The following is an 18,182-nucleotide window of genomic DNA, read 5'->3' on the forward strand; positions in this document are numbered from 1 at the left end:
TTCAAGAAAGGCAGTGGTGTTTATGGTTAGTTACACGTTGGAGCAACGACAGGCCTTTTTTTAAGTAATCGCACTGCATCGATTATATGCAACGCAGGACACTCTAGATAAACTAGTAATATCATCAACCATGTGTAGTTATAACTAGTGATTATGATTGATTAAGTTTAATGCTAGCTAGCAACTTACCTTGGCTTCTTACTGCATTCGCGTAACAGGCAGGCTCCTCGTGAGGCAGGTGGTTAGAGCTTTGACTAGTTAACCGTAAGGTTGCAAGATTGAATACCAAGATTGAATCTGTCGTTTCTGCCCCTGAACAAGGCAGAACCCACCGTTCCCTAGGCCGTCATTGAAAATAAGAATGTGTTGTTAACTGACTTGCCTTAGTTAAATAAAGATTCAATAAAGGTTTGCGATTGTTATGAAAACTTGAAATCAGCCCTAATTAATCGGCCATTCCGATTAATCGATCGACCTCTACCAAACAGTTCTATTTTTGTTTCATCAGACCAGAGGACATTTCTCCAAAAAGTATGATCTTTGTCCCCATTTGCAGTTGCAAACCATAGTCTGTTTTTTTATGGCTGTTTTTCCTCAGCATCTTCACAAGGTCCTTTACTGTTGTTCTGGGATTGATTTGCATACTTTTCGCGACCAAAGTACGTTCAACTCTAGGAGACAAACACGTCTCCTTCCTGAGTGGTGGCGACGGCTCGTGGTCCCATGGTGTTCATACCTGTGTACTATTGTTTGTACAGATGAACGTGGTACCTTCAGGCGTTTGGAAATTGCTCCCCAAGGATGAACCAGACTTGTGGAGGTCTCAAATTATTTTTGTGAGGTCTTGACGGATTTCTTTTTTGATTTCCTTATGATGTCAAGCAAATTAAGTTTGAAGGTAGGCCCTGAAATACATCCACAGGTACACCTCCAATTGATTCAAATGATGTCAATTAGCTTATCAGAAGCTTCTAAAGCCATGACATAATTTTCTGAATTTTCCAAGCTGTTTAAAGGCACAGTCAACTTAGTTTATGTAAACTTCTGACCCACTGGAATTTTGATACAGTGAATTATAAGTGAAATAATCTGTCAATTAACAATTGTTGGAAACATTGATTGAAAAACAAGTTTTAATGACTCCAACCTAAGTGTATGTAAACTTCCGACTTCAACTGTAGAAGCAAAGTATCCAGGAGTCACTGAGGTTTGAAACAGTGTAGGGCTATCAGGTGCTTGTGTGTGTGCGTGTATGTGCGTATATGTAGGTCAGAGTTTGTTGTGTGAAAGTGTTGCCCATGTTTGGGCTTTTGCAAGTGTGAGGGGTGTTAAACCAGCGTGTTTGAGAGCACAGAGACAGCAGCCAGGTCGTGCAAGATCCACTGCGAAGTAGGACATCGGGAGATGACTTGACAAACAGCCACTAGGGGCAACGGTGAGCGCTACTATCCAGTAGGCTTGGTTTTACTAGGAGTGTCCGGTTCCGAGAGTCACGTGTTTGAACCCTATACCAAATCTTAATGGACAAACATCAGTGAGTGAGTGAGTGAGTGAGTGAGTGAGTGAGTGAGTGAGTGAGAATAATGCTGACTGGCGTCTGGGTGATAGACTGACTCACTGATTGAATGACTAACTCACTGACTGACACACTGACTGACTGACTGACTCACTCACTGACTCACTTTCACTGACTGACTGACTCACTGGCTGACTAGCTGACACTGAGTCACTGACTGATTGAATCACTGACTGACTGAATCACTCACTGACTGACTTGGTGACTGACTCGCTGACACTGACTGACTCATCAACACTGGCTGACTGACTGACTCACTCTCACTGACACTGACTGACACACTGACGCTGACTGACTCACTGACGCTGACTGACTCGCTGACGCTGACTGACTCGCTGACGCTGACTGACTCGCTGACGCTGACTGACTCGCTGACACTGACTGACTTGCTGACACTGACTAATTGACACTGACTGACTCTCTGACTGACCGACCGGGCAGGATGGGCAACTGACGGCCCGCGCCTCCTTTGGAAAGCCATCAGATCAATTTGTATATATTTTTTTCAACTCAGTCAGGGTCTCAAATTATTTGAATAGAAGAATACACAAGGTCCACTTTCTACATTTGCTGTGTATCAAGTCAGTCAATTAGCCCACGCCAGCAAACCTTTTTTTAGATTGGTGTTAGTCTAGCGGCCAGCTATCTAAACTTAGTAATCATGGTCCACTGATTGGTGTTAGTCTAGCGCCAGCTATCTAAACTTAGTAATCATGGTCCACTGATTGGTGTTAGTCTAGCGCCAGCTATCTAAACTTAGTAATCATGGTCCACTGATTGGTGTTAGTCTAGCGCCAGCTATCTAAACTTAGTAATCATGGTCCACTGATTGGTGTTAGTCTAGCGCCAGCTATCTAAACTTAGTAATCATGGTCCACTGATTGGTGTTAGTCTAGCTGCCAGCTATCTAAACTTAGTAATCATGGTCCACTGATTGGTGTTAGTCTAGCGCCAGCTATCTAAACTTAGTAATCATGGTCCACTGATTGGTGTTAGTCTAGCTGCCAGCTATCTAAACTTAGTAATCATGGTCCACTGATTGGTGTTAGTCTAGCTGCCAGCTATCTAAACTTAGTAATCATGGTCCACTGATTGGTGTTAGTCTAGCTGGCCAGCTATCTAAACTTAGTAATCATGGTCCACTGATTGGTGTTAGTCTAGCGGCCAGCTATCTAAACTTAGTAATCATGGTCCACTGATTGGTGTTAGTCTAGCGGCCCAGCTATCTAAACTTAGTAATCATGGTCCACACTGATTGTTGTTAGTCTAGCGGCCAGCTATCTAAACTTAGTAATCATGGTCCACTGATTGGTGTTAGTCTAGCGCCAGCTATCTAAACTTAGTAATCATGGTCCACTGATTGGTGTTAGTCTTAGCGGCCAGCTATCTAAACTAGTAATCATGGTCCACTGATTGTTGCTAGTGTCACTCAGATATCATATTAAAAACATTTCTCTGTGCTCTATGGCAAAATGTGTGGAATTGCATGAAATGTGTTATAAAATCCATGTGTAGGAATAGGAGGCCATGTGTAGGAATAGGAGGCCATGTGTAGGAATAGGAGGCCATGTGTAGGAATAGGAGGCCATGTGTAGGAATAGGAGGCCATGTGTAGGAATAGGAGGCCATGTGTAGGAATAGGAGGCCATGTGTAGGAATAGGAGGCCATGTGTAGGAATAGGAGGCCATGTGTAGGAATAGGAGGCCATGTGTAGGAATAGGAGGCCATGTGTAGGAATAGGAGGCCATGTGAGAGAGAAGGGATGCGTGGTGTGCAGGGTGAGCAGAGGATCAGGATTTGACTCAGTGACTTCATAAGTCACAGCAGTGAAAGAGAAGAGAATAGTTGTTCTTACTCTCACTGCTTCCAATTCACCTGATATGATACCTTACATACCTTCCTTCTCCCTCTCAATATGAATCCTCCTTAATACAACTCTCCCCATCTCTTGTTTCCTATCTCAGTGAAATACATCAAGGAGATGTCAGCCTTCTTTAAGAACACCTTGCCCGGTGCACCCCTACCCTGGGACTCCCCTCATGCCACGCCACAGAAGGGCGCAGACGCCCCCCCTACTGAGCTGAAGGAGGCCAGGACCATCCCCCTGAAAATGTGCCAGGTGACCAGGAAGCAGTGCCCCCCGGACACAGAGAACAGGTACTGTGGGTGGAACCCAGTTCAATGGGAAACTGAGTTACATGATCAAAGAGAGAGCGAGACAGAGAGAGAGGAAAAAAAGAGAGAGAGAGCGGGAGACGGACGGAGAGACAGAGAGAGGGAGACGGACGGAGAGAGGGAGAAACTGGGTACGATAGCTTGTATCTTGAATTCAGTAAGATGTTCATGAAGTCAGATGACTCACAAGGCACTCCTTTTGGAATCTAAATCAAGGCTCCTTGAATATAACGAGCACTCTACATTTGAATATTTACCTGATGCAAAGTAACACTCCTTTTTCTCACCAAGGTATGGGCCTGTACCCACAAGAGGTATGGGCCTGTACCCACAAAAGGTCTGGGCCTGTACCCACAAAAGGTCTGGGCCTGTACCCACAAAAGGTTTGGGCCCGTACCCACAAAAGGTCTGGGCCTGTACCCACAAAAGGTCTGGGCCTGTACCCACAAAAGGTCTGGGCCTGTACCCACAGAAGGTTTGGGCCTGTACCCACGAAAGGTTTGGGCCTGTACCCACGAAAGGTTTGGGCCCGTACCCACAAAGGTTTGGGGCCCATACCACAAAAAGGTTTGGGCCCGTACCCACAAAAGGTTTGGGCCCGTACCCACAAAAGGTTTGGGCCCGTACCCACAAAAGGTTTGGGCCCGTACCCACAAAAGGTTTGGGCCCGTACCCACAAAAGGTTTGGGCCCGTACCCACAAAAGGTTTGGGCCCGTACCCTCAAAAGGTTTGGGCCCGTACCACAAAAGGTTTGGGCCCGTACCCACAAAAGGTCTGGGCCCGTACCCACAAAAGGCCTGGGCCCGTACCCACAAAAGGCCTGGGCCCGTACCCACAAAAGGTCTGAGCCCGTACCCACAAAAGGTCTGAGCCCGTAACCACAAAAGGTCTGGGCCTGTACCCACAAAAGGTCTGGACCTGTACCCACAAAAGGTCTGGACCTGTACCCACAAAGCTTAGGCCTGGTCCTGTATCCACAAAGCATCTTCAAGTAGGAGAACTGATCTATGGTCTGTCCATGTAATCTTAATCAACATGATCTAAAATACAAAACTGATCCTAAATCAGCACTCCTACTCTGAGGCTCTTTGAGCTCCAGCTGTCCCCTCTGGTTAAACTTTTCGTAGCTTATGGCCAGACAAAGTCCTCTCTTGGATCCAAACGTTGTTATGCTAATCCTAAGTAAGGCCGTGTAGTGGAGTGTCATGACGTTGGCCTGGGGATAGGTAGACAGTCATAAATACCTCTTCCCCCCTTTTTCTTCTCTCTACCCTACTGATGTTACATTTGCAAAACCCTTGGTTAACATAGAGATTCTGGGAACATCAGAAGGTGGGGGGAAATGAACTATATTCTGCTAATCCGACCAATTGAACATATGTGGTGGTACTTAATGAATATGATGTCAGTTTGGTTGTCATCTGAGACATTCTCATCAATGATAAGATGATATAAACTCTACAGTGGAAAGTCTTACACATCAGAGTTATTGGATTCACATGGAATTGTTGTTCAATTTAAATGTTTGAATATGAAATTATTTGTGATGGGATGAAGCGTGATTTTAAGATTCTAAAATGTGAGATTTGGGTTTTCATAAGATAGGGCTCTGCTCAATCAGTGGCCCATCCCTGTGAAGGGACATGGGCTATTGTCACGCCTTGGTCATTATATTTTGTGTTTTTGGTATAGGTTTGGGTAAGCCAGGGTGTGACATGGGTTTATATGTTGTGTTTCGTATTGGGGTTTGTAGTATTGGGATTGTGTTGATTAGGGGTGTGTCTAGTTAGGCTTGGCTGCCTGAGGCGATTCTCAATTGGAGTCAGCTGCTTATCGTTGTCTCTGATTGGGAACCGTATTTAGGTAGCCTGAGTTCGCGTTGTATTTTGTGGGTGTTTGTCCTGTCTCTGTGTTATAGTCACCAGATAGGCTGTATTAGTTTCACGTTCCGTTTGTTGTTTTGCTTAGTATGTTATTGAGTTATTTCATGTACGCATTCTTTCATTAAGTCATGAGTAACCTACACGCTGCATTTCAGTCCGACTCTCTTTCTACAAACGAAGAACGCCGTTACAGCTATAAAACTTTTCAAACACGCCCTCCTCTCCCTTCCTATATAAAGCATTGACGACAATATAACCTCCTGTTCCAAGGATGTGAGGACGACGGTCCGATGTCAGAAGGGTTCAGATAATAACTACAGAACGAAGCCAACATCAGTGTGAGCTTTGGTTGCGAATGGTAAGAACTTTGAACCCTTGTTCACTACAGAAGTGATACCTCCTAGCCGTTGAGCTAGCAACAGCAGCTGCAAACGCAGGTTAGGAAGGAACAGACAGAGTATTCCGTCTATCAGACAACGACGTTACTACAACGTATCCAATTTACCAGCAGAGACATTCTTCAAAGGACTCGGTTGGGCAACACGGCTTCCATCTACCACCAACCTACCGAAGCGCAGCTCAGAGTAAATATTTATTGCTTTTTCCTTTTCCAAATGGGCGGTAATTTAGAATGCATAAGATTCTGTATTTACAATAGCACAGCTTCGCCCTTTGTTCCTCAGTCTTCCCGCTCTTTCACTCAAACCCAGCCCCTTTCTTCTGTGTAACCAGCTGTCATATCTGTTCCGCCCGCTAGGGACGTTTTCCTTTATGACGTAATTTGTAATTAAGTTATGATTTAATTATGTGTAATTCTGTGTGATTAGTTAGGTATTTAGTAAATAAATAATTAAACCCAATTTTGTATTGCTGATTCAACCTGTTAGCCAGGGTTTGTGCAGATAACCAAGAATTTACTACTTTCAGATGAGACTGAATTAAGATGACGATTAATATTGACTGCTATTGATATAAAATATTAATAGGTCTTTAATAGTTTATTCGGAAGATAACAGCTCTATAAATATTATTTCCTGGTGCCCCGACTCTCTAGTTAATTACATTTACATGATTAGCTCAATCAGGTAATATTAATTACGTATCAATTATTTTATAGAATAGCATGTCACTTAATCCGGCATAGCCAAAGACACGACAGGAATGATAGTGTGTATGGGTCCTGCTTCATCTCTCTTCATATCTCACCCCTTATGGCTTGTTCCAGGTGAAAACGTTGAAATATTTCAACGAGAATCTACAGCACACTGGTATTGGGTTACCTTGTACGCTCCACAATGAGCTTTAATATCGCTCTATGTGAACAGACCCAACGCCATGGTAAACCTAAGCACTGGCTGTAATGCTATAGGTCTGGGGGTGTGTCAGAAATATTTTTGCTATTTTCACAGACGTTATTATGAGCGCAATCGCTGGCGCAAAATGACTGGGTTTTGATGAGTAGGCAAGTTGTAGGAGTGATACTGCATGCGTTCGTCTCAGGTTCTGTTGGTTATTGACTAGTGATGGGGGCAAAAATTGATACAGTTACATATCGAGATATTATTTTGGACTAATATATCATATCGGTTTGACAATATAACAATATTATTTTTGCGCTAGTTGGCTGTACTTGCAATACATGTTGTATCAGTTAAGAGCGTTGGGCCAGTAACCGAAATGTCGCTGGTTCGAATCAAAATCGAATTTTATTGGTTGCGTACCCATATATAGCAGATGTTATTGCCGGTGTAGTGAAATGCTTGTGTTCCTAGCTCCTCACAAAAAATCTGTTGATGTGCCCTTGAGCAAGGCACTTAACCCTCATTGCTTCTGTAAGTCCCTCTGGATAAGAGCGTCTGCTAAATGATTAAAATGGCAATTTAATACATATCGTATCGGCACCAAAGTATTGTGATATCATATCGCGAGGTCCCTGGCAATTCCCAGCCCTATAATTGACAGTCTTTGCGTTGTCATCAATTCCATTTTGTCTGGGAGCACGGAATATCCTCGTCCTAGTCCATTGTGGATTCATATGACAGTCCATTGTGGATTCATATGACAGTCCATTGTGGATTCATACAACAGTTTATTAAATAGCATAGGTAAGAGTAATAAGTGATAGCAACATTTGTTTTTAAATCCAGCGTTTTCTGTAATTGCCTTATGTAATATAGGTCTTTAAGTAATCGCAGTTCTCCTCAAATACAATTTACAGGAGCGTAGTATTTTTTATCATATGTGTGCACGTTCTCAACAAGCAAAATATAGCCTAGGCCTATAATATGGTGTTATAGGACTGAACATTTTGAAAAGCCTATGTTTGGAGGAGTGTGTCTTTGGTGCTCTTTTGGAAATGGAGAGGGATAGAAGCCAAATGTAGTAATGCACTGTAGGTAGGCCTATGTGAGTTGTGAATAATGTAGTAATGCACTGTAGGTAGGCCTATGTGAATTGTGAATAATGTAGTAATGCACTGTAGGTAGGCCTATGTGAGTTGTGAATAATGTAGTAATGCACTGTAGGTAGGCCTATGTGAATAATGTAGTAATGCACTGCAGGTGGCCTGAATAATAATGTAGTAATGCACTGCAGGTAGGCCTATGTGAATTGTGAATAATGTAGTAATGCACTGCAGGTAGGCCTAGTGAATTGTGAATAATGTAGTAATGCCTGTAGGTAGGCCTATGAATAATGTAGTAATGCACTGTAATAATAATGTAGTAATGCACTGTAGGTAGGCCTAGGCACTAGGTAGGCCTATGTGAATAATGTAGTAATGCACTGCAGGTAGGCCTATGTGAATTGTGAATAATGTAGTAATGCACTGTAGGTAGGCCTATGTGAATAATGTAGTAATGCACTGCAGGTAGGCCTATGTGAATGGTGAATAATGTAGTAATGCACTGTAGGTAGGCCTATGTGAATAATGTAGTAATGCACTGTAGGTAGGCCTATGTGAATAATGTAGTAATGCACTGTAGGTAGGCCTATGTGAATAATGTAGTAATGCACTGTAGGTAGGCCTATGTGAATAATGTAGTAATGCACTGTAGGTAGGCCTATGTGAATAATGTAGTAATGCACTGTAGGTAGGCCTATGTGTAGTAATGCACTGTAATAATAATGTAGTAATGCACTGTAGGTAGGCCTATGTGAATAATGTAGTAATGCACTGTAGGTAGGCCTATGTGAATAATGTAGTAATGCACTGTAGGTAGGCCTATGTGAATAATGTGCACTGTATAGGCCTATGTGAATAATGTAATGCACTGTAGGGCCTATGTGAATAATGTAGTAATGCCTATGGCCTGAATAATGTAGTAATAAGGTAGGCCTATGTGAATAATGCACTGTAGGTAGGCCTATGTGAATAATGTAGTAATGCACTGCAGGTAGGCCTATGTGAATAATGTAGTAATGCACTGTAGGTAGGCCTATGTGAATAATGTAGTAATGCACTGTAGGTAGGCCTATGTGAATAATGTAGTAATGCACTGCAGGTAGGCCTATGTGAATAATGTAGTAATGCACTGTAGGTAGGCCTATGTGAATAATGTAGTAATGCACTGCAGGTGGCCTATGAATAATGTAGTAATGCACTGCAGGTAGGCCTATGTGAATAATGTAGTAATGCACTGTAGGTAGGCCTATGTGAATAATGTAGTAATGCACTGCAGGTAGGCCTATGTGAATAATGTGAATGCACTGCAGGTAGGCCTATGTGAATAATGTAGTAATGCACTGTAGGTAGGCCTATGTGAATAATGTAGTAATGCACTGTAGGTAGGCCTATGAATAATGTAGTAATGCACTGCAGGTAGGCCTATGTGAATAATGTAGTAATGCACTGCAGGTAGGCCTATGTGAATAATGTAGTAATGCACTGCAGGTAGGCCTATGTGAATAATGTAGTAATGCACTGCAGGTAGGCCTATGTGAATAATGTAGTAATGCACTGCAGGTAGGCCTATGTGAATAATGTAGTAACTGCAGGTAGGCCTATGTGAATAATGTAGTAATGCACTGCAGGTAGGCCTATGTGAATAATGTAGTAATGCACTGCAGGTAGGCCTATGTGAATAATGTAGTAATGCACTGCAGGTAGGCCTATGTGAATTGTGAATAATGTAATAATGCACTGTAGGTAGGCCTATGTGAATAATGTAGTAATGCACTGTAGGTAGGCCTATGTGAATAATGTAGTAATGCACTGTATGGCCTGAATAATGTAGTAATGCACTGTAGGTAGGCCTATGTGAATAATGTAGTAATGCACTGTAGGTAGGCCTATGTGAATAATGTAGTAATGCACTGTAGGTAGGCCTATGTGAATAATGTAGTAATGCACTGCAGGTAGGCCTATGTGAATAATGTAGTAATGCACTGCAGGTAGGCCTATGTGAATAATGTAGTAATGCACTGCAGGTAGGCCTATGTGAATAATGTAGTAATGCACTGTAGGTAGGCCTATGTGAATAATGTAGTAATGCACTGTAGGTAGGCCTATGTGAGTTGTGAATAATGTAAAAGCATGACGGAAAAAGCTTCACAAGTAGGTCATTTAGAATCCTTCTATGGAAGGGCTTCTTGGTTAATGCATGGCCAGGATAAAGAACACACCCAACACATTGCTGTTGAACCAGCCTTCATTATAGTAGGTTAAGGGTAGTTTATTCATCAAATAAAACAGAGAAGAAAAATTGTTACAGGAAAATAACTTAAATGTTTGTAAATATGAGAGTCACTGGATTATCTCATCTCTCGTTGCATGATGGGCATATAGCCGACATGCAGGGTTTTTACATACATCCTCAATAACAACAGAAGCATCGCAGCTGGATAGGCTGCGCTTACATTGTCAAAATCCATGTCATAACCAACTGGGTTACTGCTAAAACCAGCTTTGTCCAGAGGTACAGGAGAGGAGAGTTTTAATAGGATGTAAATGTATTTGTCACAGGAGGCAAGCTAATTGACCCTCCTCAACTTCAAGGGTCATCAAAATGGATTTTAGTGCATTCTCCAGGGACCTGACCACAGCTAACACTGTTTTCTTGTGTGCGTCTCTCCCCTTTCTCTCCTTACCTCTTTTCTTTCTCCATGTCTCTCACTTCACCCCCTCCCTCTCTCTCTTTCTGTCCCCTCTCTCTCCCCCTTTCCCACTCCCTCTCTTCCCTCCACACAGGTACTTTGAGGTGATCTCGTCCAGCAGAAAGAGCTCAGTGTTCCTGAGGGCCAAGGACCCTGCCATGGCCCAGTCCTGGTATAGCGCCATCCAAGCCGGGGTTTCGGCCTGGTGCCCCAGTCAGGGATGAGTTGAGGCCATGCAGGGCGGGCCTGGAGGTCAAACACATGGGATGGATCACTGAGCAGGTACAAAGAGTCAAAGGTCAAATGTGAGTTTGTGTTAGGCTTTATGTATTTCTATTTATGGCAGCCTGTCCTGGGTCCAAATAATAACTTTGAACATTTGCTTTAGACTTCCTGGAGTCCCAGGTGGGCGGGTCTTTGTATTTTCGGGACTTTCGCAACAGACAAGCTCAATCAAGCACTGATAAAGTATTTGAAATGATTTTAAATAGTATTTGATCCCAGGTCTTGGCGCAATTATTTCTTTACTTGTTAGTTTTGACAAATGGTAAAAACCGAATTAAGACAGGCCTCTCTATTGGCTAGTCAGCTAATGTGTCTCCTGAGTGCGTTCCAATAAACATTGTCTGTAACATCAGTTGTTGTGACTGAAAATGTAATCTGGTTTATATCTTGGCATTTTAGTGATGCGAAGGCCAGATTAGCAATGTCTGACTCAAAAGAATGTCTGACTCAAACACTGTGTGCATTAAGTGCATTAGCGACTAGTCTAGTGTCTGTTTACATTTACATTTACATTTAAGTCATTTAGCAGACGCTCTTATCCAGAGTCTGTTAAGTGACTTTCTGAGAAGATTTTTTTGCGCTAGCCTTGTGCTGAGGAGCTGCCAATTAGAAAGTCTTATGTGCCTTGAAAAGGGGAAAGAATGAAACATATACAGTTGAAGTGGGTCAGAAGTTTACATACACTCAATCAGTATTTGGTAGCATTGCCTTTGAATTGTTTAACTTGGGTCAAACATTTCTGTTAGTCTTCCACAAGCTTCCCACAATATGTTGGGTGAATTTTGGCCCATTCCTTCTGACAGAGCTGGTATAACTGAGTCAGGTTTGTAGGCCTCCTTGCTTGCACACACTTTTTCAGTTCTGCCCACAAATCTTCTATGGGTTTGAGGTTAGGGCTTTGTGATGGCCACTCCAATACCTTGACTTTGTTGTCCTGAAGCCATTTTCCACAACTTAGGAAGTATGCTTGAGGTCATTGTCCATTTGGAAGACCCATTTGTGACCAAGCTTCAACTTTCTTGAGCAATATTCTTGAGATGTTGCTTCAATATATCCACATCATTTTCCTCCCTCATGTTGCCATCTATTTTGTGAAGTGCACCAGTCCCTTCTGCAGCAAAGCACCCCCACAACATGATGCTGCCACCCTTGTGCTTCACGGTTGGTATGGTGTTCTTAGACACAAGCCTCCCCTGTTTTCTCCAAACATAACTATGGTCATTATGGCCAAACAGTTATATTTTTGTTTCATCAGACCAGAGGACATTTCTCCAAAAGTATGATCTTTGTCCCCATGTGCAGTTGCAAACCGTAATCTGGCTTTTATGGTGGTTTTGGAGCAGTGGCTTCTTCCTTGCTGAGCGGCCTTTTAGGTTAAGTCGATATAGGACTTGTTTTTACTGTGGATATAGATACTTTTTGTACCTGTTTCCTCCAGCATCTTCACAAGGTCCTTTGTTGTTGTTCTGGGATTCATTTGCACTTTTGGGCACCAAAGTATGTTCATCTCTCGGAGACAGAATCTTCTGCTTCCTGAGCGGTATGACGGCTGTTGAAATACATCCACATTTACACCTCCAATTGACTCAAATGATGTCAATTAGCCTATCAGAAGCTTCTAAAGCCATGACATCATTTTCTGGAATTTTCCAAGCTGCATAAATGCACAGTCAACTTAGTGTATGTAAACTTCTGGCAAAACTGGAATTGTGATACAGTGAATTATAAGTGAAATAATCTGTCTGTAAACAATTGTTGAAAAATGACTTGTTTCTTGTTTCTTGTTAACAAGAAATGTATGGAGTGGTTAAAAAACAAGTTTTAATGACTCCAACCTAAGTGTATGTAAACTTCCGACTTCAACTGTACAACGCATATTGTTGAAAACCCAACAACAATGTCTAAAACCCTTTGATGGATGGAACAGGATCATTATAGACCTACAAGACATTGAATTTTCCAAGAAAATATTTCTGTTCATGTTTTTAATTGTCCTTGCCCACTGTGAATTCTGACAAATAGACATTCTTTGGAATGAAAAGAGACACATGTGAACCTACTGATCAAATAGTCACTAACAAGACACCCATTGGTATGCTTCAGGAGAAATTATGTTACACATTTTCCCCGCTTGTACTTCAGTATGGAATTGAAATGAATATTTGATGTTAATATTTGATGTTAACTTTTGTCAAGGAGGTATTTAAATGTGTGACAGTGTGTGCATTACATTCATAGGGATGTGTACATATGTTGTGATATGAATCATGAAGAGTGTGTGTGTGTTGTCTGTTTGTCCTCCTCTCCCTCAAGGCGACCCAGGGTCAGAGAGACCGGTGCTGGCTCTGCTGACTGAGAGAGACCTGCTGCTGTACCCCACCCTTCCTGACAGTAAAGACGGCATCAACAGCCCAGCCAAGAGCCACCCGCTCATCACAACTAGGTAGGATCCACACAATAAAAACCATGCACTGCACTTAGACCACGGTTGAATATCTTTCAAAAGCATTTAGTCAAATAGCCATTTTCACAAAACTGTCTCCATTGATGGCTGAGTTTAGTCCATGAAATGAGCAGTATATCTAATATGATCTATTTCTAGGCTACTAAATGCTTTTTAGCCTATACAACCTCACCCCAGTCCCCCAAAAGCAGCCTTTTCAAAGCTCTTAGCCTTGTTCACACTGCAGGCCTTAATGCTCAAATCACTTTTTGTTTTTCAATCCGTTTTGGAATACTGACTGTCCAAACAGCAAGTCATTTGCTGACATGGCTATGCTAGTTGTCATAGTAACATCGGTGTGTGCAGTGGTGTAGGCTGATTGGTGGTAGTGCTCCTGCTTCCTCTCACTCAGAAGTTACGTAGCAAGCTAACAACGCCTGTCATGGATGTTTTCCCAGTTTCTTTGAATGTTCAAAATCATAGTGTAGGAAAACTTTTAAAGCCTCAAGGAAAAGATGATTCAACTTTCAAAACAAGTCATTTTGGCCAAGGCAGGCAACTAGCTAGCTAGGTAGCTGTTCACATTTCTAGCACATTCACTCATTTGTTTGTTAACAATTCACAAGCTCGGGGCGGCATGGTAGCCTAGTGGTTAGAGCATTGGACTAGTAACCGAAAGGTTGTAAGTTCAAATCCGAGCTGACAAGGTACAAAATCTGTCGTTCTGCCCCTGAACAGGCAGTTAACCCACCATGTTCTAGGCCGTCATTGAAAATAAATAAAATTTGTTCTTAACTGGCTTGCCTAGTAAAATAAAGGTAAAAAATAAAATTAAAATTAAAATAAAAAAAAACCATGTTCCTGTAAAACTGTCAGCAGAGTAGCTAGCAAGCAACAAGATACTGTATGTCAAATATCAGTCTAAAAACCACTTGAGGGCAAATAAATCAGATATGACTGTTCAGACACAAATCACACGGCAAGGAATCAGATTTGTTTCTAACTTCAAACCACCTACGAAGATGGTTTGAAATGTGGCTTCAAATATCAGATTCCATAGATTTGGCTGTTCAGACGGTAGGAAAAAGAACAGATTCATATCACTTCAAACATCCAATGTGAACACTGCTTTAATGCTCTCTTAAAGGGGTGAGCAATGGAAATGGAAATGGCAGCTATATTTAAAAAAAAATATTTGACCTTTATTTAACTAGGCAAGTCAGTTAAGAACAAATTCTTATTTTCAATGACGGCCTCGGAACAGTGGGTTAACTGCCTGTTCAGGGGCAGAACGACAGATTTGTACCTCGTCAGCTCAGGGATTTGAACTTGCAACCTACCGGTTACTAGCCCAATGCACTAACTACTAGGCTACCCTGCCGCCCCATTGATTTGCCAGTGCAAATAATGCAGTCAGAACTTGCAGATACATCATACAAATATTAACGAAAAGACACGTAGAAAGGTTCAACCCTATAAGGGTTTCTAACTTTAAGTCTAAGCCGTTGGGCAGGTGGGGTTCTTAGCTGACATATGGAATTGTTTTAAGATGGTCTTACTATGGATCATGTAGCTATTTGATTTAGAATTTTAGGACCCCTTTAGGTATAAAATATTGAATTTGGCCTTTACTTACTAGCCCAGAGAAACGCATTGAATAACATGAAAAAAAGACAGTCAAAAAATAAATAATAAGAAACAAGGTTTTGCAGTGTTTGTCCTTTATCTAGGAGATTTAAGAAAGCGCAGGAAATATACAGCACCAGTCAAAAGTTTAGACACACCTTCTCATTCCAGGGTTTTCTATATTTTTACTATTTTCATTGTAGAATAATAAAAGACATCAAAACTATGAAATAACACATATGGGATCATGTTTTAACCAATAAAGTGTTAAAACAAAATATAGTTTATATTTGAGATTCTTCTTTGCACACTCTTCTCTCTTCCAACCTCTTACCACCTTTCCCCTCTATTCCTTCCTGTCTCCTCCAGACTGGTCCACTCAGGACCGGGAAAAGCTCCCCCTGCTGGACTCGGGCTCTCCTTTGGGCTGCGCACCGGCACCAAGCAGGGCGTGGAGACCCACTTGTTCCGGGTGGACTCGGCCATGGAGCTTTCAGCCTGGACCCACATGCTGGTGGACGGCTGCCACAACGCTGCCGAGCTCATCCAGGAGGTCACCACAGGTATAGATACAGAGTAGCAGATTAAGTTAGCCCACTGGGGGAGTTAATGCGAGTCTTCAGATCTCAGACAAGGTTCCAGTTGGGGAATGAGGAGCCTCTGCCAAGTTAGCCCGCTGAGCTAATGCATGAGCTCGGGAAGCTAACACAAGTCTTTGGGTCTCTGACAGGGGTTCAATACAGAACCATGTTCGTGTGATGAGGGTCTGAGACTGGAGGATTACGTCAGTCTATGTGGACTTTTCCATTAATTCAATGAATGTTAATTCCCTTCCTGAAAAGGAATTGAACCCATCTCTAATGTCAAATAATATGCCAGGTCCCACTTAATCAAAACAAACAGCTACAAATACTACATATTAGGGCATTCAAAAGTCAACCTGTACTTTCAAAAACATTGTGAATTGATTGATAATCAAGTTGGTGCATGGTTTCGCCTACAAGAGTGTCACTATAGCAATTAATCGTTGCTGCAGCACAGGTACTTTTTGGGCGGCAGGTAGCCTAGTGGTTAGAGTGTTGGGCCAGTAAATCAAACGGTTGCTGGATCGAATCCCCCTGAAGGCTGAACAGGTAAATCTGTCGTTCTGCCCTTGAACAAGGCAACCCACTGTTCCCGGTAGGCCATCATTGTAAATAAAAATTTGTTCTTAACTGACTTGCCTTGTTAAATAAAATAAAAAATAAAATAAAAAATTGTTGAAAAGTTACATTTTACGGCTCCAAACTGCAATAAATCATCATGAATGGCTGCAAGAAATGATTAAAAACTTAAATGTAAATGTAAATGTAAATGCAAGACAGCAGCAGCAAAGACCTTCCAGCAAGTATGCAGGTCTGGCTGTTTTATATAGAGTATTTTGCCCTCTGCTGACGTTGAGGTGTGTTAAACCATAAAAACAATAAAAAGCCACTCATTGCATTCATATTCACTGTGATAGAACAGATCAGTCAATCAACTACTGTACCTTCAGTATTCAGTTTGTAAATGGAGTGTTACAGAAACACAGAGCAACCTATAATCAGAACCTTTGGGGGTAGTTTCCCTGGTTTTCCTGATCCTGGACTAAAAAAGCAAGAGAATCTCCATTGAGAATGCTTTTTGGTCAGAAAGCACTAGGCCTAGTCTATGTCTGGAAAAACTGGCCCTTAATGACCAACCCTAATGCCTATATCTGTGGTCCCTGGCAGCCTGCAGCTGAACCGGAAGAGTGCAACCTGGGAGTGCACATCGACGAGGGCTTTCGCCTGTTCACTGAGGAGATGGGCATCAGAAAAACAGTGCTCCTCCAGCAACCCTTCGAAAGCGTCTGCGCATGTCCTCCATGACGGTGTACATGATCTTCCTCGACTTTGAGAGGCCAGAGGCGGAGATTGTGAGTTGGATTGCTGACTGAGTGTTTTGCTTGGTGTTGGTTGGTTGGTTTGTCTTCTCTCTTTCCTCCTTTCTCTTTTGTTTTCTCTTGTTTACTCTTTCTTTATCTTTCTACTCTCTTTCTCTCTCTCTCTCTTGCTTCTACTCTCTTTCTCTTGCTTCTACTCTTTCTCTCTGCTTCTACTCTCTCTCACTCTTTCTCTCTCTCTCTCTCTCTCTCTCTCTCTCTCTCTCTGCTTTAACAGAGTAGTCATTATTTGCTATGCTAACATACTGCTCTGCTAACCTACTCCCAACTATAACAACGTCAAAAGTAATTAACATCTCTTTCTTCCCTCTGCCTCCTTCCTCTCCCTCTCTCTTCCTCCTTCCCTTGCCTCCCCCTCTTCCTCTCCCTCTCACCTCCTTCCCTCTGCCTCCCCCTTCCTCTCCCTCTCTCTTCCTCCTTCCCTCTGCCTCCCCCTTCCTCTCCCTCTCTCTTCCTCCTTCCCTGCCTCCCCTTCCTCTCCCTCTCTCTTCCTCCTTCCCTCTGCCTCCCTTCCTCTCCTCTCTCTTCCTCCTTTCCTCTTCCTCCTTGCAGCAACTGGACCTCCACTCCTGCCCCAAGACCATGGTGTTCGTTATCCACCCCTTCCTCTGCTAAGGTCCAAGCGGCTAGGCCTGTTAGCATGATAACAGATTGACCTGCAACCCCCTCTGCCCACCCCTGAAAAACCACCAAACCACCGAAGCGTATTTACACTCTAAGCCATGACTCTAACATTAGGAGGATGTGATATCACTACAGAGGACCATGTCACCGCTCTGTTTTAAACGCCGCCACCAGGGGTTTACAACAGAACAGCAATCAAAAATCATGATCGGCTTCTAAAATTTGTTACAGAATTTTCAATGTTACCTGCACTGTTTACTGATTGAATTATTCAGAGAGTTTGTGTTTTATCTTCCTAAATGTACTTTTTGTTTTGGCCTCACATTTTGAGAAACATTATTTTATGTCTGCTATTAAGGATGTTTTCCAAGTGCTGATTCAGAGCCATTTTGAGTCTCCCTGCATTTCTTTAGTAGATTCATAAATGTTTCCCATAGCCAATATCAACATGAAGATAAACTATATGTCATAAATCTGATTTGAAACTTAACCCCTAAATGGATTATTGCCA

The 18,182-nt window shown here is 42.4% G+C and overlaps 1 pseudogene; it reads left to right on the forward strand.

The window, feature by feature from the left end:
• The first annotated feature begins 3,339 nt into the window (after nt 1–3,339).
• Nucleotides 3,340–17,691, forward strand: LOC115121828 (alpha-1-syntrophin-like; annotated as a pseudogene).
• Nucleotides 17,692–18,182: the final 491 nt, after the last annotated feature.

This window comes from Oncorhynchus nerka, unplaced genomic scaffold, assembly GCF_034236695.1.
Source record: "Oncorhynchus nerka isolate Pitt River unplaced genomic scaffold, Oner_Uvic_2.0 unplaced_scaffold_2140, whole genome shotgun sequence".
Lineage (NCBI taxonomy): Eukaryota > Metazoa > Chordata > Actinopteri > Salmoniformes > Salmonidae > Oncorhynchus > Oncorhynchus nerka.